At 32.9% G+C, this 24,852-nt stretch overlaps 1 protein-coding gene across 1 annotated transcript in view; it reads right to left on the bottom strand.

The window, feature by feature from the left end:
- Positions 1 to 24,852, bottom strand: part of LOC127726284 (glycine receptor subunit alpha-2-like) — a 53,866-nt gene that overhangs the window by 20,741 nt on the left and 8,273 nt on the right. The gene's annotated exons all lie outside the window — the stretch shown is intronic.

Consider the following 24,852-nt stretch of genomic DNA (forward strand, 5'->3'; position numbering starts at 1 on the left):
ATGTAAGATAATGTTTTTGTAACAAAAAAAATAAAAACAAAAACTGGCGTCAATACAGTGACTTTCTAGACAACGCCTTACTTCATAATATTTAGAATAATAGCGAAAATGCAATCAATTTCTGGAACTGTATGGCTAGCTCTTGAACTGTATGGCTAGCTCAGAGTTTTGAAGTTGCCACTATCAGTTTGTTATACTCGTCCAAAGCACAATTAAGAATTTAAAAGAAATCCTCATTTATTCACCATCCCACGTTTTAAGCAAACACATTTAGCGGTAATGATGTAGAGTTATTGCAATAATTCTTACAATAATGTCCCTTGCCGTATACCGTTTTGTAAGAGGTTGTTTAATTGATTTTAAGTTAAATTTTACAAAGAATTTTGCTTAATATACTGCATATAATGTTCCCAGATTTTGCATACCAGATGAAAATTGTTCGTATTTCACCCTATCAAGCGGAAAAGCGTGATCGTTTGTGCACTTTAGAAAATGCAACTGCTTTTGCTAACATCTTGGTAGACATATAGGCATGGCGTGAAAATGATAGAATAAAACCTAAAAAGTTTAACTTAACCATAGCTATTGATATTATATTATGAGTAATTAAACAGGTGTTTTGGAGGGGACTTTGATAAAGATATTACTTACTCTCCAGACATTATTTCCATCGTCTCCAAAACATTATATACATGTATATCTATATGTTCGACATAAATTATAAACAATATTACAAATGTGCATGCTTCATTACATTAAGCTATCTACAATAAAACAAGAAAACTTAAATACACGTAAAAGATATCTCAAGAGACAATACATATCTGAAATATTTAAATTACACGAAACAAAATATCATATCATGATACAGCTGTTATTTTTAGTTCGATGGGTTTGTGAAATATCTTATTTGTTAAAAAAAAGTGTAGGATTTCTTGGCGTGCACTTAGAATTACTTAATTAACATTTCTAGTTTTCCCATTTTGGCAATACTTGTAGGTGTATAGAATTAATTTGATGTGTAATTAATAAAACTACAGGGACTTATAGCTGTCAATAAAATGAATTAACAAAATGATTAGGGACATGATTGAATCGACCATCTTCCATTACCATTAAGTAATTCTACAATTCGTTATCTTTTGTTACAAATGTCATATAATGAGTAAAAATAGTATTGCCCTGGTTGTGACATTTTGTACTCACTTAACGGTTCCTTATAGGACATTAAGGGAAAGAGTTATGAATAAGTTAAACGTTGATGAAACAGCAACTGAAAGCAAACGTCATTATTGTCCAAACAAGAAACAAACTCAAGATGTCGGGAGCCACAGAAGCTCGGGTTTATTGCGTCTATGTATATAGAGAGTCCTAAAAACTATGTTTCAAAATCAACTATTATAATATAATTATGTTGACATACCAATGTAATACCTGGAACCTTCTAAGTAGTTATGACGTTTTACAATTATGTTGAAATATTCTCCACTGGACTTTAAGGAAACAACAATCAAATCAATATGAGGAACCTGGTCAGTAGCTGTCATGAGTTAACAATCATGTTGAACTGTCAATTCAATGTTTTGAACATTCCTATGAAATATTTTGCCTTTGTTTGAATTTCGTGATGATGCAATATTACAAGTAGTCCCTCGTCAGTTTATCCTCAATTTGTGTGGGCTCAGTAGGATTTTGAGCTTCACATATGTTATCGATGCTTGATAATCTTTTAAGACTATATTTCTTTGTTTTTTGTATGTATAAACATAAGCAGATGCTGTATGATTACCAATGAGACAACTATCCACCAAAGTTCAGATGACGTGTTTGTAAGCAATTATAGCTCACCGTACGGCCTTCAACAATGAAAATAATCAATATCGTATTGTCAGCTATAAAAGATCCTGACTTAAAAACTCAAACGAGAAAACTAACGGCCTAATTGATAACAATTCAATTTACGAAAAACAAATACGACAGACATTAAACAACGACACCCACTAAATTACAGGCTCCTGATTTGGAAGAGGTAAATAGAATGTCTCGGGGTGAAATATGTATGTGCGCGCTCAATCCTTCCCCTATCCTTGGACAGTGGTGTAACAGCACAACATAAGAACAAACTGTAAAAAATAATTGCAAATGACATTACTCAAAAGACCGGTACGAAGCACAAACAAAACCAATGAACACAAATCTTTAGATACAAAGCACCGATATAAGAGTACTCACAGGTACTGAAAGATAGTAAAAAGCCAACTACAACTTATAATAAATCATGTTCTCCCAAACCAGTTTAGTATCGATCAGTGCACATCAAACGGATTTATTTTGGCAACGTCATAAACAGTCTGAGAAACACATGACCTTGCGCAATGCCAAACAAATAAGTAAACAGTATCGACAGGATTTAGGATCCTGAGTACCCATAACTGTACATATATATTTAGTTATGTTTTGATTTTTCAAAAAAAAAATTAATGTTAGTACTGATAAAATAATATTTAAAGATATTACTATGGAGTTAAATTGATAACCTCGAAGAAGAAATTTTTTTTTAAAGGATCAATGGGTTTCCATGGATCGTATCTAAATTTACGGGAGCTATAAACAACATCACTGTATAAATAAGGATGTAACATCCAGTTTTGATAAAAATTTTAACAGCCAAATTTAAAATAAAAAACAACAAATATTTGTATCTATGAAAGAATTTAGTAACAGTTTTATTGAGTTTGGCCATAAATTGTAATTCATAACAATATAAGAACAAATCAGTTATTCAAGAGGCGCAATTGGTACACATGGGAATGCCTACAACCTATCGATAAACTTTATTGCCTGAACGTACATAAATGTTGCTAAGAAGAAAGTGTACACCTTTAATCATCTAAGAATAGTTCCAGTCAGTATTTCTAGCATTTTCCATTACAGAAGAAGGTTTTTATGAGCAAATAAATCAGTGTCTCGTTGACGTTTGTTTGAAATAATTAATAAGTGACGAAGTAACTTCTTTGTGTGTGTGTGTGTAATGCTTTTACCATGAAATAAAAGTAATATTTGTTCACCTAATTCAGGGTCCTATAAACCACAAAAGAGATATCTTTTTTATATTGTCTGCTCCTCAACGAAACATTCCACATTCAATTTTGTTTGTATAGTCTATTTTGTTATATTTGTAAAACACGCAAAAAGATATTTTGATTTATTCATATGCAACAACTGCAAGCTAGATGATATAAACAACCGATTATAATGAAAATCGATGTACCATGAGCCCGAAAGAATTCATTTCTACACCAAACTAAATATCAAAATAGAAAACAAGAAATTTGACATTACAAATGCATAAAATATCTCGTTATAGCGTGTTTGACGAACGATTATATTGATAACTTTATGTTATCAAAAGATTCAAACAATTATTTTTACTTTTTGAGTCGAATACTCTTTATCATTTCTTTAGATATTTTTTTTTAATAAACTACTTTAATTAAATTCAATGAGAGGAATTATATTTCCTTCCACGAGGAAGAAAAGGTTGTTTAGTACAACTGTACCCAATATGTATTGAAAGCAAAGTTAATGAGATATATTCTTACAACCTTTCAAAAAGTACAAAGACTTTTTGCTTTGTGCTGCAATAATGTGAGTTTATGGTATCAAAAAATACTTTAAAACACTTACGAATACAGACGTGCCCTCCAATTAAGACATTCGATCTTTATCTTCTGGTTGCCCGGGGCCTGGATTAATATGACAAAGATGTAGTTATTATTGGGATTGCGTTGCTTAATTCTAAATCAAGTTGTTGTGTAGTTTTTTTTTCTGTTATTTTTGACGTCGTCGTTCTGAATATGTATGGAACAATTGCCAATAGACGTTAAGCAAGAACCAAGCAATCAACCAATTAATATTTTGTCCTATGTGATTGCTGCCTTGGTATCTATCCCCTTTCTACATGGCTTATAGAATGGATAAATCATAAAAAAAAGTAGCGAGCTTATAGATAAAGCAGATGTATATATAATACTTAAATCATGATGATTTAATTTATATTTATGTGAACTGGTACGTCAATAAGCTTTGGCTTTTATTCAATGATTTTTATATTTTTAATATCAGACTATAATGAGTATCTTTTTAATATGCTTTATAACAAGAAGTTTTATACAGTTATTGTTGTTAGAAAACGAGATAAAACGAAGTGATTCGTTATCTCAAATCTTCCCCCAACCCCATAACTGACAGATACGAAGAAACACTTACTGTTTCTAGTACGATGAGCGCATCAATTTTAAACATACGATATTTTTAGTAACTCTGTTCAAAGCAAAATGTCAGGAGAACGTGATGATTTATAGTTACGCTTGGCCTTTCAATGCTCCTCGTAACTGTGTAAGGTTTGTAACAACCCATTTATATATGCTGTAATTCTCAAAGTAGAATGGAACGAATATTTATTCTCACATACAAACTGTTATACTATTGAAGAATTAGTAATGAAAGGTTCCTTTGATACTTTAGTCAGAACATGTGTCGGATATAAAACATTTGATTACGTATGGTACTGGGGTTTGATTTATGCTTGCAATGGTTGGAGTCGATCTTGTCGGCTTTCAAATCCTATCTTTTGCCCCTATTGATTTTCTTTGTTTTGCCCCTATTGATTTTCTTTGTCGGCTTCATGTTCCATCCTTTGTATCAATTGATATCTTATAGACTTTATTTTTGTAGACGTTCAATCCCTATCTTATATAGGGCATATTGACTTGAATTGTGGGTGTTAATATCCAATGTACATGTATTACACTTATAATAAAATAGTCTTTGTTTTTCTACATGTATTACATTTATAATAAAATAGTCTTTGTTTTTCTACATGTATTACACTTATAATAAAATAGTCTTTGTTTTTCTACATGTATTACACTTATAATAAAATAGTCTTTGTTTTTCTACATGTATTACACTTATAGTAAAATAGTTTTTGTTTTTCTACATGTATTACACTTATAGTAAAATAGTCTTTGTTTTTCTACATGTATTACACTTATAGTAAAATGGTCTTTGTTTTTCTACATGTATTACACTTATAGTAAAATAGTCGAGTTTTTCGAGTTTCAGGTCTATCTTTTTCAATTATTGATATCACAAAAAACTTTGATTTTGTTGAGTTTCACCATCAATTTTTCTCTTATTGGTATCATATGAACTTCGTTTTTTCCCTTAGGCTAGTATCAAGTCTTTAAAAAAATCAGTTTTGCACTAATTGATGATATAAAACCTTAGTTTTTATGGAGTTTCAAATCCCATCTTTTTCACTTATTGATATCCTATGAACTTCGTCTTTATCGAGTTTCCAGTCAACACTTTTTTACTTATTGAGGACAGATGCATTTTGTTTTTGTTGAGTTTGATATCCTCACATTTTACACGAAGAGATGTGGAAGATACCTACAGAATAATCAAACTCATAAGTCGAAGACAAACTGACAACTCCATGACAAAACAAATCACCGAAAAACGACGAAAAGGCAAACAACAATCTACAAAACACAACATGAAAAACTAAAATCTGAGCAACACGGACCAAACCAAAACCCTGCGGAGATCTAAGGTTCTCTAGATGATATATTGATGTTATAATGATCTCGTTCATGTCGGTTTACTTGTCGCACATGTATTTGTGTATGTCCTTTTTATGTCACATGTTTTATAGTATTTCAAATCTATTATTTTGTAAATTGTTATTGGTGGCAGCAGCACACACTACTCACCTATGCACATTGTACGTTGATTACTTTGCTATTTGTATAATTACTTGTATGTCTTTTATATAAACTATTGTATATTATTTTTCACAACTATGTTCTTAATTGTAAATTGATATCATTTGTGAAAAATGTTTTTGATACTTGTGGAATGTCAAATATCTGGTTGAACCAATTGTTAGATAAATGGGTAGAGTTGCCTACTACTCCTAAATACTTCTGTTATAGAATTTTCAAAACTGATGTTAAATTGTAAAGTTATTTTTCCATATTGTAAATATATATTATTTTTTATTGTGTAAATTTAGATGTGGAAGTCACCGATTACCTATTGAGAAGGATTTATTCATTCATGTATGGAAAGACGTTCTTAAGTGTGAAATAGGAGAGTTGATCACCAAGCTGATTTGTAATCATTAAACAAATTGTCAAATATTTTCGAATATAGACTTTTGAAATGTACGTTTACACTTTGCACTGTGGTTATTCTATCTTGCTACTAGCAAACTATAATAGAGTAATGTTTTTGATATTGAAATTGACTCTATGTTACTTGAAACAGTAAAGTCTAGACAGTATGTCAGAGATGGAATACATATGCAAATATTTACACTTTCTATTTTCAGATGATAAATTTATTGTTAACATATGCAATAACCTTTTTGTTGCCTTTCTTGACAATGTTATGTAACTTATGTATACATTGTGTTAAAGTTTGTTTTCTTTATCATTCAGTATGCTCTCAGACAAATTGAAGATACAGCAGAATTTACCTTGATGTCATCGCTATTGAAATCAAATAGAAAAGGATTTGAAACTTACAAACATCCATATCCGACTTTATGAAGAAAGTGAGTTATTAACATTTATAAGGAAGCAGTTAATGGTTTTGCTATGCGTCTCCAAGATTGCCTTTCGGCATGTTATTATTGCATTTTGACGTCTATTCATTAAACTTTACGAAACATATGGGTTTCTTCGGAAGTCAATACGCTCTAGCAATTTAATAAGGGACATTATGTCTCAGATACATGGAAATCGAACGATATTACTTTGATTAATAGCTTAGATTTCAGCATTCAAAACAACTGTACAAGACATTCATTCTATTTTTTAAACACAAAATATAACCACGAACGTATTACAGATAGACACTGATACTGCGTCCATGATATAACAATTAGAAACTAATTAACACCCAATCAAATGCCTGTTTATTTCAAAGTTATTTCACATTCTGTCACATCCAGTTTGTACAATTTATTTAGAGTTATATCCCTTTTTTAATTAAATCATCCAAGATCAAGAGTTGGAAATACGAAAAAAGACAGGTTAATTTGCACCAATGATGTCTTTTCATAACCAAAAAAAGAAGCCGAAGATATGTCTTTTATTTGTTATACCCACTTGTCATGTAAGCAGCACTATGTACCTCTGGAATGCTTTATTACTTATTTGTTATATCCATATGTCATGGTCTCGTGGTAACGTGCTCGCCTCGAGAGCGAGGGGCCGTGGGTTTGAACCCCCTGCTGGGTCAAGCCAATTACTTGAAAATTAGTATTTGCTGCTTCAGTCTAGTTGTTATACCCATATGTCACGAAGGCAGCACTATGTGCATTCGGAGTACTTCAGTTTAGTAGTTGTTATATCCATCATATGTCATGAAAGCTCCACTATATGCATTCGGAGTGCCCCAGTCTTTATTTGTTAACCCCATATGTCATGTTAGCAGTATGATGTTCATTCAGAGATCTTCAGTCTTTTTTTGTCACGTTTTCACGATTTTATTTTATAAGTACACATTATCAAGATTTATGCAGAATTAAATCGCCAAATGTCAACAACATGTCATAATGTGAACCATTCTTGCGATATAGCGCAGCGAATGAACTGAAAAGCTGAAACGCTTTCTAAACGGCTGATATTTTACGATCATAACGTAGAACAACCGATAATCTGTTTTTAACGATTTTAATTTTGAAATTATCAATTTCCCCCACCTTAGTAGCAATATACCAACTTCACCTGCATATGGGATATACATTTCCCAACTCATTCGGTATTCAAGAGCTTGCAGCTGCTACTCAGACTTTATAAAACATCACCAATGTCTTAGCAGAAAGTTGATGAACTAGGTTTATGTCAAAGAACGTCTCGTCCTTTTTCTAAAAAAGTTCATCGGAAGATACCAAGACCTTGTTAATAGATATTCCGTATCAACTTCACAAATAATACATGATGGTCTTGAAGTATAAATTCTAGGTACTGACGTTGTTTATCATCTTAATTACGTGTTATAGTGTTCTATTATTTGTCTTTGTAAATTATTAACCTTTACTGTTTAGTCCATTTTTGGTAATATCCTTTTCGCATGTCTTGGTACTTATATATCCCGCCATTGTGCTATGGTTATTTTTATATTCTTGTCCTTCATTTTTGCTTATGGGGCTTGTCTATATGCCATTTTGTTTTTCTTTGTTGACATATTTGTTTGTTTTTATAGTGATTTAGATTATAACATAATGTTGACTGCTGTACCCCTATTTTTGACATTTTTACCTACTATGTATGTTTATTTTGTTCACATATTGTTGTCAATATAATGGAATTGTATGCGACTTTCATACAAGTAAGAGGTTTAGCTAGCTATAAAACCAGGTTAAAAAACCCCTTTTCTACATAAGAAAATGCCTGTACCAAGTCAGGAATATGACAGTTGTTTTCCATTCGTTTGATGTGTTTAAGCTTTTGATTTTGCCATTACATAAGGGACTTTCCGTTTTGAATTTTCCTTGGAGTTCGGTATTTTTGTTATTTTACTTTTTTGGTATTAAAAATACATAGCTACTAAGCATTTTGGTGCCTGGATGAACGATGCAGTAAGTTTAACGCAGCGATCTTTAATTTGAAATAATGTGCATAAAACATACGATAGAATAACTAATATCTAATATTTTCGATCATTTTTGTAGAAATATTAGATTCCTAACGATCATTAATTGTACATTAACATTTATTTTCAACGAACAAGGTCTTTGAAATATATAAGAAACAGCCATTTACTAGCGTAAAGATAATTGAATTATTGTGGTAGCAAAATTTCTATTATAATGATGTGCCACACATATTGTTGTTAATTATTGTTATTCTTTAGAAGAAATATACAAAATTAAGATTGATTGAGAAGAAATTCTAATTCATTTGTTAAAGAGACAAACACAAATAAAAACAGAGTAAAGTGCCATGTAATAGCAGAGATTTACATGGCTATGTTTGACTGTTCATTCATCGACTGATAGTTTAAAAAGCATCCCTAATCTACTTTCATAGTTTATCTACATAAACTTATACTTTTCAAGAATTTGTGTCCAAAGCGCATTTGTGTGTTTGATTCCATCGCTGATTCCCACACACTCAATATTAGAAATAGAAGAAATAATATTTTTTACAGAAGACATGACGGTCACGGAAAAAAATCAATACATAGTTATCTTCCTCAATCTATGCACCCCACTATTAATAAACAAAAATATGATACCCTCAAAAAGGTTCCTGTTTCCTAATAACATTTTGCCATTGTATTTTAAGCAGACTGGTTATTACAAATAGTACTATAATGATATTAACGGTATCTATTTTACTGCACCATATGCACATTTCGACAATTAAAGTCTCTTCAGCGAAACGCAGGGCCAAAAAAATTGAAAATTCAAAACCTAATGCTATAAAAGCTAGAGGTTGAATAATGAATAAAAGATTTTAAAAGATGAACTACTGATCACATCTTGTTTTCTGGATTTCCAACTACTATCAAAGATATGTTTTAGTTATCTAGCGTGTTAAAATTAGAATGAAAACAATAAACTTCAACAAACAACTGAATCAAGGTATAAAACCATTAATTTTACTGCTTTTCTTCTATCTCTGATATCTTACTAAGCATCTGCCAAAGCATCTATTACTCGTCTGTTTTCATCAACTTGACTTAAGTGTACTGTAGACAGCCATTTATAACCAAGAAATAATATAGTTTGTTTACAGATAATTCTGTTTGGTTCGAGAGATTCTGTAGAAATTAATTGGTATGGCAGTTTAAATTGCGCAAGTCAATTTTCATTTTGGTTAACAATATATACGATTTAAGATAACACCGATGCAAAATAAATGCTTTGAAAATGGAAAAAGAATAACTATGAAAATTCCTGATTATATAAAACTGAAGATAGAAATGAAAGACAGAAGGACTTTAAAGATGAAAAATGATAATGATAAAAAAGGAAAACTCATCAGTCACTGACTTGACTAAATAAGAAGCAAAAGTAGTTCACAAATGCTCAAATCTCATAAATTCATTAAGAAAATGAAGGCCAAGTTAAAAAAAACCCCAAAAACTCAGGAAATCGTATTAAATTCAAAAGGAGCGTGACCGGGAACATCAACAAAAACAACTCAGTTGACAAACACTTCAGAACAAAACCAGTGTGTTGAGTTTGTACGGTCTAGTGCAGTACATTACCTCTACTTTGTTGTATACCGTCTAGTGTAGTACATTACCTCTACATTATTGTATACCGTCTTGTGTGGTACATTACCTCTACATTGTTGTATACCGTCTAGTGTAGTACATTACCTCCACATTGTTGTATACCGTCTAGTGTGGTACATTACCTCTACATTGTTGTATACCGTCTAGTGTAGTACATTACCTCTACATTGTTGTATACCGTCTAGTGTGGTACATTACCTCTACATTGTTGTATACCGTCCAGTGTAGTACATTACCTCTACGTTGTTGTATACCGTCTTGTGTGGTACATTACCTCTACATTGTTGTATACCGTCCAGTGTAGTACATTACCTCTACATTATTGTATACCGTCTAGTGTGGTACATTACCTCCACATTGTTGTATACTGCCTAGTGTGGTACATTACCTCTACATTGTGGTATACCGTCCAGTGTAGTACATTACCTCTACACTGTTGTATACCGTCTTGTGTAGTACATTACCTCTACATTGTTGTATACTGTCTTGTGTAGTACATTACCTCCACATTGTTGTATACCGTCTTGTGTGGTACATAACCTCCACATTGTTGTATACCGTCCAGTGTGGTACATAACCTCTACGTTGTTGTATACCGTCTTGTGTGGTACATTACCTCCACATTGTTGTATACCGTCTAGTGTGGTACATTACCTCCACATTGTTGTATACCGTCTAGTGTAGTACATTACCTCTACATTGTTGTATACCGTCCAGTGAAGTACATTACCTCTACATTGTTGTATACCGTCTAGTGTAGTACATTACCTCTACATTGTTGTATAATGTCTTGTGTGGTACATAACCTCCACATTGTTGTATACCGTCTAGTGTAGTACATAACCTCTACCTTGTTGTATACCGTCTTGTGTGGTACATAACCTCTACCTTGTTGTATACCGTCTTGTGTGGTACATAACCTCCACATTGTTGTATACCGTCTAGTGTGGTACATTACCTCTACATTGTTGTATACCGTCCAGTGTAGTACATTACCTCTACGTTGTTGTATACCGTCCAGTGTGGTACATAACCTCTACGTTGTTGTATACCGTCTTGTGTGGTACATAACCTCCACATTGTTGTATACCGTCTAGTGTGGTACATTACCTCTACATTGTTGTATACCGTCCAGTGTAATACATTACCTCCACATTGTTGTATACCGTCCAGTGTAATACATTACCTCCACATTGTTGTATACCGTCTTGTGTGGTACATAACCTCCACATTGTTGTATACCGTCTTGTGTGGTACATAACCTCCACATTGTTGTATACCGTCTAGTGTAGTACATAACCTCCACATTGTTGTATACCGTCTTGTGTGGTACATAACCTCCACGTTGTTGTATACCGTCTAGTGTAGTACATAACCTCCACATTGTTGTATACCGTCTTGTGTGGTACATAACCTCCACATTGTTGTATACCGTCTAGTGTGGTACATTACCTCTACATTGTTGTATACCGTCCAGTGTAGTACATTACCTCTACGTTGTTGTATACCGTCCAGTGTGGTACATAACCTCTACGTTGTTGTATACCGTCTTGTGTGGTACATAACCTCCACATTGTTGTATACCGTCTAGTGTGGTACATTACCTCTACATTGTTGTATACCGTCCAGTGTAATACATTACCTCCACATTGTTGTATACCGTCTAGTGTAGTACATAACCTCCACATTGTTGTATACCGTCTTGTGTGGTACATAACCTCCACATTGTTGTATACCGTCTAGTGTAGTACATAACCTCCACATTGTTGTATACCGTCTTGTGTGGTACATAACCTCCACGTTGTTGTATACCGTCTAGTGTAGTACATAACCTCCACATTGTTGTATACCGTTTTGTGTGGTACATAACCTCCACATTGTTGTATACCGTCTAGTGTGGTACATTACCTCTACATTGTTGTATACCGTCCAGTGTAGTACATTACCTCTACGTTGTTGTATACCGTCCAGTGTGGTACATAACCTCTACGTTGTTGTATACCGTCTTGTGTGGTACATAACCTCCACATTGTTGTATACCGTCTAGTGTGGTACATTACCTCTACATTGTTGTATACCGTCCAGTGTAGTACATTACCTCCACATTGTTGTATACCGTCTAGTGTAGTACATTACCTCCACATTGTTGTATACCGTCTAGTGTGGTACATTACCTCTACATTGTTGTATACCGTCTAGTGTAGTACATTACCTCTACATTGTTGTATACCGTCTAGTGTAGTACATTACCTCCACATTGTTGTATACCGTCCAGTGTAGTACATTACCTCCACATTGTTGTATACCGTCTAGTGTAGTACATTACCTCTACATTGTTGTATACCGTCTAGTATAGTACATTACCTCTACATTGTTGTATACCGTCCAGTGTAGTACATTACCTCTACACTGTTGTATACCGTCTAGTGTAGTACATTACCTCCACATTGTTGTATACCGTCTTGTGTAGTACATTACCTCTACATTGTTGTATACCGTCTAGTGTAGTACATTACCTCTACATTGTTGTATACCGTCTAGTGTAGTACATTACCTCTAGTTTGTTGTATACCGTCTAGTGTAGTACATTACCTCTAGTTTGTTGTATACCGTCTAGTGTAGTACATTACCTCTACATTGTTGTATACTGTCTAGTGTAGTACATTACCTCCACATTGTTGTATACCGTCTAGTGTGGTACATTACCTCTACATTGTTGTATACCGTCTAGTGTGGTACATTACCTCTACATTGTTGTATACCGTCTAGTGTAGTACATTACCTCTACATTGTTGTATACCGTCTAGTGTAGTACATTACCTCTACATTGTTGTATACCGTCCAGTGTGGTACATAACCTCTACGTTGTTGTATACCGTCTTGTGTGGTACATAACCTCCACATTGTTGTATACCGTCTAGTGTGGTACATAACCTCCACATTGTTGTATACCGTCTAGTGTAGTACATTGTCTCTACATTATTGTATACCGTCTAGTGTAGTACATTACCTCTACATTGTTGTATACCGTCTAGTGTAGAAAATTACCTCTACATTGTTGTATACCGTCCAGTATAGTACATTACCTCTACATTGTTGTATACCGTCTAGTGTGGTACATTACCTCTACATTGTTGTATACCGTCCAGTATAGTACATTACCTCTACATTGTTGTATACCGTCTTGTGTAGTACATTACCTCTACCTTGTTGTATACCGTCTAATGTAGTACATTACTTCCACATTGTTGTATACCGTCTAGTGTGGTACATTACCTCTACATTGTGGTATACCGTCCAGTGTAGTACATTACCTCCACATTGTTGTATACCGTCTAGTGTGGTACATTACCTCTACATTGTTGTATACCGTCCAGTGTGGTACATAACCTCTACATCGTCGTATACTATCTATATCCAAGACGATAATACTTATAGTTTGAGCATTTGTATGAATTTCAAATAAGGTATTGTTATTCATTTTTTATAGTAAACCTTGAAAGCGTGTACTACAACAGAGACTATTTTGATGTGATACCATTTACTTTTCCTGAATGAAAACGAAATTGCCCTGTGTTATATAAGTGTCTTGTGAAATTATCATCAGCAAACACTAATTTGGCGCTATAAAGAAATATATTCGTCAAGAATTGTCGAGAAAAAAACTAACTTTATAATGTTCAGAGGTATATATCTAATACAGATACATACAGACGATAAATAATTAATAGTATAAAGTTTGAGTTTTGATAATTTAACAATAAGAACTCATGATTTACTTGGTAATGACTTTTGCCTTTAAATGCTTTGTAATCTGATGAAGGTCGACGCATACATAGCAGGACGTGTTAACCCCGCCATTGCGAGTGGTCTCAATACGTATCATGTTAATGTGATTCTTAATGATTTGTATTTGTCTTTTTATCAAACCTGCACATATATGGTGAAGAGTTGTCTCATTGGCAATCATACCTTATTTGTATACCAGAAAGTAATAGAACGTCGTAATGCAACCTTCATATTTAAATAAAATTAATGTAGATGACACGTATAAAACATTAATTGATACGAAGAGACAATCACAAACACATGTCATAAATGAATAGTAGGCTGACAGAATAGAGACGAAACGACAAAGTACACAGTAAACTACATATAAAAGAACAGATCCACACATGTACACACACAAAGAAAATAAGTAAAAACGGAGACAAAAAACCAGATTCGTGTATGTGTGCATACAATAAGATATCGTTTAGATTGGAAAACAAGATTGATATGTTTTAAAGGAGTCTCCATCATGGAACATAAAAGTGGAAAACTATTACATTTCCTATTATAAACAATTGCAACTTCACAGCTATAGAAAATTTCATCAAATCTCGCAAAAATAACGGTTGTCAAATATGGAGCAGGATCAGCGGACCCGTCGGGAACATCAGAGACCACCCCCGGTTTTTGGTGGGGTTGGTGTTGCTCAGTCTTTAGTTTTCTCTGTTGTGTTTTATTCGTGACGATCATCAAAAATCGAATGTAGTTTCGATTTCAGTAAGTCTTCCTCATAACTCTGTTGGCGCACTTTTTGTGTAAGGAGTAGACATCTGCTTACCAAAGCAGCAACAATTGCTTATATGAAATTATGCTTGATTCGCAAACATCAGCTTGTGTTCAATTCCCAAGATTTACAAATTGAAATTTAAAATCAAACTGTATCATTTCTAGCAGTAAATACCAAACCAATAGCTACGAGGGGCAGATGATGCCAACGGAGACTTAGACTAACACTTGCAAGTACAACGACCAGGTGGTAGTAATAATGTATGGTATTGAATTAGTGCAAATGAGACATGTTTCCATATTTATCTTCAGCAGAACGAATTAAATTAAAGGCGATGACGATTCATTTGAAATTAAAGATAAGATCGTACAATACGTCTTAGTTGTAATTTTTTCCTCTTTAAATACCGATTTTTTTAAAAGTTTGGTTGATTGTTGCTTTGCTCAACGCACAGTGATATACAAACTAAATGAAACAAATGCAATTTCAAGTTAAGTACATGTTGGGTTTTAAAAATGTCCTTTGACAAAAATCTCTTAAATCTTTCATCAATTGATTTTTGTAACCGAATGGTATTTACATTTTCGAGTTAATGTGCACTCTTAAATCTTTGATCATCTTTACAGAAGGTGCATATCAATCAAATGTCACTTTTTAACTAAGAAACTATTTTGTATTTTGTACATGAAGAAAATAGCACGAGAAAAAATCGATTTTCTAGATAAAATTACAGAAAAAAGTTTCAAGATAAAAAATATAATGGAAAGTTAAGAAAATATACGTAGGTGACTTAGAATGATGTAAACAGAATGTAGTGATATCGTGAACGTCAGCTGACGTTAGGTTAGTCAGAAAGAAGTAAGAAGATACAAATAGGTAATGAAAACATAAACAAATAAGAGTCAAAATCTCATATCTATTTAGAATATACAAACTAATTAGTGGATACAACTGAGAAAATCTCGTGAAATCGAAACGGACTTTGACAGCATGTTTCGTCAGAGTAAGCAGCGCGTGCTTAGTTTGCACCAACCGCCATGCGAATCAGGACTCAGACAAAATGTCACGATAGAAAAAATGAAACAAGCAGTATCAGATATAGTTCAGACGACTCCCCACGTATATACACCATGTAACCACAATCCCGTTCCCATTTCTTACCCTTCCAAGAGTTCATCCTCGACTCCCGTGGTCAACTATTAGCTTTGTGTGTAGTAATTTGTGGACTGCTTTTATTTTTGATAATAGTGTTGCATGATTGCCCCCCCCCCCCTGGATAATTGCCTCCTTCTTTGAAAAAGGGCAAAGAAAAACAAGGCAAAAAACGAACAAACGTCCACACAACACCTTAAAAATTGATTGAGGAAAACAAAGCCCAAAATATAACTGAGGATGAACTTCAGTGCTCTGCAAAAGTAAGCAATTATTTCTGTTTTAATTTTTGATTATAGTGTTGTTAAGTTTTTTGATGATTTTTTATTGCAATCGGGTATTGATCCCCTTTTTCGAAAAAGGGCAAAGAAAACCAAGGCTATAAAGAGACAAAAGTCCATAAAACACATTAAAAATAGATTGAGCAAAGCAAAGCCCAAATTATAACTGAGGATTAACTTAAGTGATAGGCAAAAGTAAGCAATTATTGCTCTAAGAGAAGGAGCAATCGTATGGATCAGAATGCACGACTTATAAATGTGTTTATTTTCATCAAGTAACATTTACGAAAGCTTAAAGCTTGCAATGGAAATATACTCGCAGCTCATGCGTAAGAAGATTAGACACGGTTAATGATAAAAAGAACTTAATGTTAGACTGTTGTTTGTTTGTATGTCATTGTTCGTTCTTACCCATTGCACTGTCAGTTTGGTTTCGACTTATGGGTTTGAATAATCCTTTGGTATCTTCCGCCTCTTTTAAAATCAATGTGTTTGTGATACCGTCTTAGTCAAGGTCGTTAAACACCCCCTAGTAGTAGGAATATGACAGTTGTATTCCAATCGTTCCGTTGGTTGATAGCGTTCGATTTTGTCAGTCTTTATGGACTGCCCCTTTTTGAATTTACCTTTGAGCTTGGTATTTATGTTATATTCTTTTGTTGTTTTTCTTTACAGTGGTAAATTTATTATCTGATTTTAAATAAAATTATAATTATCGAATATTATACTACTGATGTTCTGACTATAACCTTAAAGACTTTCACACAGATGTTATACACTTTTTATTCTTCATTTAACATTACTGTGCATAAAATGATTATTTTTCTGTGATAAAAATGAAATATACGATTATACCTATAAGACAGAAGATATAAAATGATACAAACCTCACAGTATACAAATGGCGCAGTCTAAGATAGGAAAATATATAGTTGTTTAAATCGGCATCATTTGGACTCTGTTGGATAGTTTTATTGTTTTTGTTTTAAATTTACAATCAATCTCCTAATTCTATATACACATATATATATATATATATATATAGATGGAAATAGATTTAGCTAGTTAAACGACTGATCTGCTTCAAACAGAATTTTATACGAATCCAATAAACTCCTATTTATCTGTTTGATAGATTTGGTATGAAATGTAGCAATCATAACGAAGTGTCAGGGAAATTTAGATACTCAACCGACTTTTAAATGTTTCACCTAATGTGAAACCATGCAGTCAATCTAATGCGGTCAGCTGTAGGTGGATCAAAGTATATTTGCCAAAAATACCAGAAAAAAATTTCTGATATATTCTGACTTATCTGTAAACCAAGGTGACAGTAGTACCTAATAATGTAATAAGCTATGGTTAGTATACTATTTGAGTGTTGTATAAGTTTGTGTTATATTTGATTACTGTATAAAAATTGTAAAAAAAAGATGTAGTATGATTGCCAATGAGACTAATTTCTACAGACCAAATGATAAAGAACGTAGCATTTATATGTCATCGTACGACCTTTAACAATGAGCAAAACGCATAGCAGTATGTTTTATATTTCTATTTCAGTGGTTTATAAGTTTGTGTATTATTTCATTACTCTATAAGTTTCACCAAATCATAATTCAGCACGTCTGCGATGACATGATATATGATCATTGCTATGGTCATATCTTAAAATTAACTATTTACACAACTTTGTATTGTTCATGAAAAATAATTGTTATAAATTCCAAATTAATTAAAAGAAAATAAAAATTCAAACACCAGTAAACATTTGTTGTCTATAAGCCCGATTATCAACACACGATTAAATTGTTGTTTTATAATTTGGACACTATTGTAGTCCGGAACGCCAAATATGGAATACCGTAATAGCATAAAAATAAACTGCCAATTAGGAATGATAAGTAGATTGTCAAGAGACGCACCAAAAACATGACCGATACACATTTATTAAGGAGTAAATTAAGTTTAAAAAATAAAAGCAATAAATTGCGCTGAGAAAACTAAAAAGTGCTATAACTTTGATATATACTAGTATACAAAAATATGCCATTTATATTTATCGTAAACTCTCTATTTCTCATTTGTAAATCTGGTAAGGCTCCTAGCTTCTACGATTACAATATACAAATTACCCAATAAAGTGTTTAGGTTGTACAATAAAAGGAATTATTAGCATTACATAGATATTAACACTTTGTAATGATTTTCTGTAAATGTCAAATCTATCAATGTCTATGGTGATCTGTAAGTTGTGGTAATTACATAAACCGGAGACCATGACACCATTAAAGGACGAGGACGTTGTACTTGGACAGAATTACTCGTTTACGTGACGATTCACTTGGAAAATGCATACCGATCAACAGGTTGTTATTTCCTAACCGAAACAAAAGAGAGGCAACAGATACCAAAGTGATATCAAACTCGAAAAAACGAACTGACATTAATGCCATGTCATAAATGAGGCAATAGTAGTTTATTGATGTTGGGACTACATACAAAATATGCATATCCAGATAAAAGCGAAAAATGAGAAAATCGTATGAAGTAAAAAACGGAGTGGGACCAGGCGCGTCGACAGGGTAAGAGAGTCCTGCAATAAGCATGCATCACCCGCCATGCAAATCCACATCCAGTCAAACTATTAACAAAAGGGAATATAACAAATTCTGTAAATTTACAGATTAGATGACTGTTTCTATATTTAAAGTTCTAAAACTGCGAAATATTGTCGCTTGTGAGTTAAGACACAGCCACATCGTATCGGTAAACCAATTAGCAATGATTAGTGATGTTGACCGAAAAAAATGTTATGTCGAAAAAACGGTTGGTTTTAACTCCTTCAATGAGTTTATATCAGGACGTAACAATACTGATCAACTTTATATCGATTCGGAATGTTTCGGAAATTAACGCTGGAGATTGTTTTATTTATCGTTTTCCTTATATATATATTTTATAGGAATATGATAGATTTGGGAAATAAGATTGTTTGCTTGAACATTTATATAATGCAAAGATAAAACTGTCTAAAAAGAGAGAAAATTACAAAGGAAATTTTACAATTCTACATCGTAATAGTTTCATTTTGAATCTTAAGCACCATTTAGTACGAGACATCTGCTAGGCTCTGACGAAAATAGACCAGCTTTTTGTTTCAAAATATATCTTATTGACAAACACCCTGTGTTGCCTGGAAACTAAAGAGATCCCAAATGCACATTCTCAGATTATAGCTTTTGTTATGTGTTTACTGGCAAAAAGACATGTATCAACAATATCATGTGTAAAGATTACAGTAATTAGTGGATAATAACATTGAGAAAGACAAGACAAGTACATAAAGTTATTAATTTTCCCCTATTCCATAAATGAATCATTTGACAAACTTATGAATAAATAAGTTTTGTCTGAGATCTAAAATAAACTATTTCGAAGTTTAGTGGTTGTTCAATTTGCACTTTTGTTTATACTATATCTATCTATTAAGTTTTATTCACACGTTAAATTCTTTTGGACAAGTCCAGAATATGTATTTTATGGTTTCGTATGAGTCTATACAAAAAGTACATTTATTGCTTTGTATAACTTCAGATCTTACAAAGTTTAAATGAACATAGACCTTTCTTCTTCCTGGGTGGAGTATATTCGAACGTATAAGATAACCCGTGAAGGAGAAAAACCACCTGCTCTCTTTAATCACGTAATTTCTTCTGACAAAAATAAATATATATGAAACTATTAATTATGAACTATTTGATTTATTCTATCTATGCTTTTTAAGTTTTGAAGAAGAGTTTAGACGTGTAAGAGGAACCAGTAAAACACATGCTACGTTAACAGTTGTAATGTAGTTATGATGATGATTATGTCAAGTACGTTATGTTGTACAGGAAATCTAATGTAATAAGTAGTCTTCATCAAATAATGTTTCATGAAAAAAAATGATGTATTGATGGAAGCAATCTTTATTTGATTTATTCTTACATGTGTCACACTTTCAACAGAGGGAGAATTTCTGTGTCACATGTGTCACATTCTTACATGTGTCACACTTTCAACAGAGGAAGAATTTCTGTGTCACATGTGTCACATTCTTACATGTGTCACACTTTCAACAGAGGGAGAATTTCTGTGTCACATGTGTCACATTCTTACATGTGTCACACATTCAACAGAAGGAGAATTTCTGTGTCACATGTGTCACATTCTTGCATGTGTCACACTTTCAACAGAAGGAGAATTTCTGTGTCACATGTGTCACATTCTTACATGTGTCACACTTTCAACAGAAGGAGAATTTTTGGTATCAAATTCGAATGTTTGGTTTCTAATAAATACACCTGACATTTCAGCCTTAAATGTAGGAACTGTTGGATGTATTACTTTAACTACCACTACAACTTATGATAATATCATAAAAGTTTCTCCATAATAGACAATCTAAATACGTACGTTGTTCTGTTTGTACTTTTTAAATTGATAATTGAATAAGAAAAATAAAAGAGATAATTTTAAAACTCCACCAATATCCTGTATTTAAGGGATCCGCTTCAGGTACATTGTAAGAATATTTATTTCTGATCTGACATAGATAATTTAAGGCGATGCTGTAATCGAATTGAGCGTATTTTCTTACTTTAAAATACTACTTGAAAAATCAATTTTCTAGTATTACAAGGGATTTTGTAAAGAAGTTTTTCCATCTTCCCATATGATGAAACAAAATGGTTTTTGGCTTAAATATAAGAGTATGCTTAATTTCAGGACTTTAGATAAATATAAAATAATTAAAATAAGTTCACTATTAATGTAACTTATTTAATAAAGAAACCCCAATGAGAAATGTTTTTCTTTCTATCAACAAAATACTAAATTTTACTATCATTATTATCATTATTTTAATGATGTTAAAACATGGAGGAGATAGTTAATGTACAAATATAGCACAGCTGCCTCAGATCTATTGGAAAGTATGTATATAGATTTGCCCTGGACCTACTATTTAAATGAGGAGTTATGCAGATGGAACGCCCATACACAGAAGGACAAGGATAAAACCCCTTTGAGTGCCTCCTCCCAACTTTAGTAAAAGAGGGACGAAAGATACCAGAGGGACAGTCAAACTCATAGATCGAAAACAAACTGACAACGCCATGGCCAAAAATAAAAAGACAAACAGACAAATAATAGTACAGATGACACAACATAGAAAACTAAAGACAAAGCAACACGAACCCCACCAAAAACTGGGGGTGATCTCAGGTGCTCCGGAAGGGTAAGCAGATCCTGCTCCACATGTGGCACCCGTCGTGTTGCTTATGTTATTACAAATCCGGTAAATAGTCTAATTCGGTAAGTCACATTCGTGAAAAGGGAAGGGTATTGTAGTTACGACATAAGGAACATATCCGATATCATCTGTGAAACGGTTATTCCATAACGGTCAACCAACTCGTGATGGCGTCCGTAAAATTTACAAAGGGATGATCTCAACTTCACCATTTGGAACTCTTGGCTTAATAGCTTCCTTGTGAGCAGCAATCCTCTATCAAGGAAATCATGATAGTAACATGCAGTCAACAGATAATCGTTTTCACTTGTAACATTTGTTTAAGGTCAAAGCAGAGTAAATGTGCTATGTCGCAAAGTTTGGTATAATTTTGAATAGAACTTTGTCTCGTTGAACTATAACAAAAAATCGAAAATAATGCATTTTTGTCTTTTATTTATATAGAAAGCACAAAAAATCATCGAAAAACGTTCTTAAAATTGTTTTAAAATCATAATATTTCCAATTGCAAATCCAAAGATTTTGTCGATACATTAATTTTCGTTTTAAAGAAATAATAAAATGGTCACCGACTTTGATTTTGGTGTATAAACCAATCTATTACCTAGTTAGTAGTGAAAAACATCAAAAATAGACGTTTATAGCAGGTTTAAACGCGATGACGTCAGGCTTATATTGGCGTTTTTTGGTATTTTTTCACCTAGAACACCACTTTGAACAGCTAAAGTTGTATGCAAAGTTTTATAAAAATCTGTAACAGCCCATTTACTGTAACTTGACCTTAAGTTGATTTTATTTTCTCACAAGCACAATATATAATAAGTAATTAATTATACAATAGTTTATAAGAAGACAACCTGACGAAGACCGACGGAACTGTGTTACAATGCAATACAAAATTAGTAAATCATTAAATTGGCCAATGATCAATTCTGTTAATGATTAATATTATATGAACAATAAAATTGTCTTTCAATTATACAAGAATATGACAGTAACGTGTGTAGTGATGAATTAAAGGGACTGTAGTTTACTGATGTTCAAAAGTCGTTAATCAAATAGCAATTATAGACAAATCAAGGTAACAAACAGAAACGGAGGGAATTGCATGAGCTCCAAAAGGAGCGAGACCGGGTGCGTCGACAGTGTAATCGTTCCCTGCCTTTCTTGCATCATACGCCATGCGAATTCATACTCAGTACAAATGTCACAATCGGGAATAGGACACAATACGGAAATTACAGATCTGATGACTTTACTGGTATCTTATGATTTAAGACCACGACAACATGTCGCTAGTGAGTTGAGATAACGATGACAGTGATTTACAAGTGAAATAATTCTCCTGTTTAATAGTTTGTGAGACTGCAATAACTTCAATAGATCATTGAATAAATAGTTCACTATCAAGTGTGAACCGCACAAATATTGAACGATTAGCCTGGAATACTATAGCTAAGACCTGCACCAACCGCCATGAACACTCAGTCACAATGAGACACAACGGTACTTTTACAAATCAGACTACTAAAACATATAGGCGTGACGACCTAAACAACAATATTTGTTTATTTTTTTTTACAAAAAAGGTAGAAGAGTATCTGTTAATAACTTCTGCTGATAACGTTACTAGAATGAACAGAATAGTAAGAGTGAATGGCCATTTCAACCTTTCTTCTGTTTGATTGTGTTCTCACAAGTTAAATTGCTGAATACATCACACTACTTGGAGTAATTTCAACTGTCAGCGTGTTTTTTTAATATCTATATATTAAGTTGCAAAATGAAGCCATTACAAGAATGTATCTGAAGCCCCAAAGCCATGTAAGATAGACATAAAGTAAATATATATATATAGCTAGTATGTCGTTTTAAATTGAATTTCTCAAATGTAACAATTTGAAGTGAAGATACATGTAGATTGTATAACGATGTGTGGGGCAAATTAAGGCACCTCAGGAAACCACAGCTTTGAAGCTGTAATGCTAACACCAACAAGTTACAGTAATTAACTTCAATAGAATGTTAAACATTTACTTATGCTATTATGAATCGAACCCAAAAATAAACAAGACACGAGGGAAATATAATACTAACGTTTTATTAGTTGTTGGTTAATAACGTCAGAACATTTTAAACATTTTTGTAGATAAATATAACTGAAATGTTTATACTCGTCACAATTTAGAGAAATAAATCAAACTTTTTTAAATCAATCGTTGTTTATACTCGTCACAATTTAGAGAAACAAATCAACTCTTTTTAAATCAATCGTTGTTTACAAACTAGTGACATGAATCTGCGTTCTTAGTTTGTATCAATGTAACATAATTGATATAGACGTGAACAACACTATATTACACATTGGGGCCCCATTAAATAAAATCGTTTACCGGGGCCCTCTCATGATGATTTTGATTGTTTAATATGCTGTTTTGTTTGTTGACCTGTTATTAAAGCTTTCATTACTCAAGGGATTTGTTTTTAGTAGCTTTGAATCGTTTATGATAAAATGGGTGATGTAATATAATTAGAGGATACAGTTTCCCTGGTGAATGACGAAAAGAACAATTAAGAAACTTAGTCTGGTCAAAATTAATACCTTCTGTTCCTAATTACTCGAGAGGTTTGGCCATTTGTATATTAATACGCCATTGTCTGGTACAGAATGCGTCAAAAGGAAAATACGTCACGAGGGTCTGAATATTTATTAAGACAACTTTCTAAGAAAACAACAAAAAGAACAGATGATATTCAATCATTTTAACACATAATTGGTTTGAAATGTCTGTATAACCTCATTTCATTAAAAAAAATTCAATATTCACTCGCATGACTGCTTTCCAGCAATGGAATGATTCAAACCAAACAATAGGTTTATGATTTATTTTGAAAGCGTTTTGTCTGATAAAGACCAATACATTTAAAGTATGCCTTTTACTAATAACATCATTGTGGCACATACTTTCCCCCGTACTATTAAACTGTATAATATGACAATTTTTGAATGATAGAATTGAGAATGAAAACGGGAAATGAGTCAAAGAGACAACAACCCGACCAAAGAGGAGACAACAGCCAAAAGTCACAATGAGTCTTCAACGCAGCGGCGGACTTCAGGTGGCCCCTAAACAAAAATGTGTACTAGTTTAGCGAGATGGACACCACACTAAACTCCTAAACATATAAATGAACCAAAATTGGAAAAAACCAGCACAGGAGTAACAAAGGCTAGAGGTTCC

The sequence above is a fragment of the Mytilus californianus genome, unplaced genomic scaffold (genome assembly GCF_021869535.1).
Source record: "Mytilus californianus isolate M0D057914Y unplaced genomic scaffold, xbMytCali1.0.p SCAF_17, whole genome shotgun sequence".
NCBI classification, from domain to species: Eukaryota; Metazoa; Mollusca; class Bivalvia; order Mytilida; family Mytilidae; genus Mytilus; species Mytilus californianus.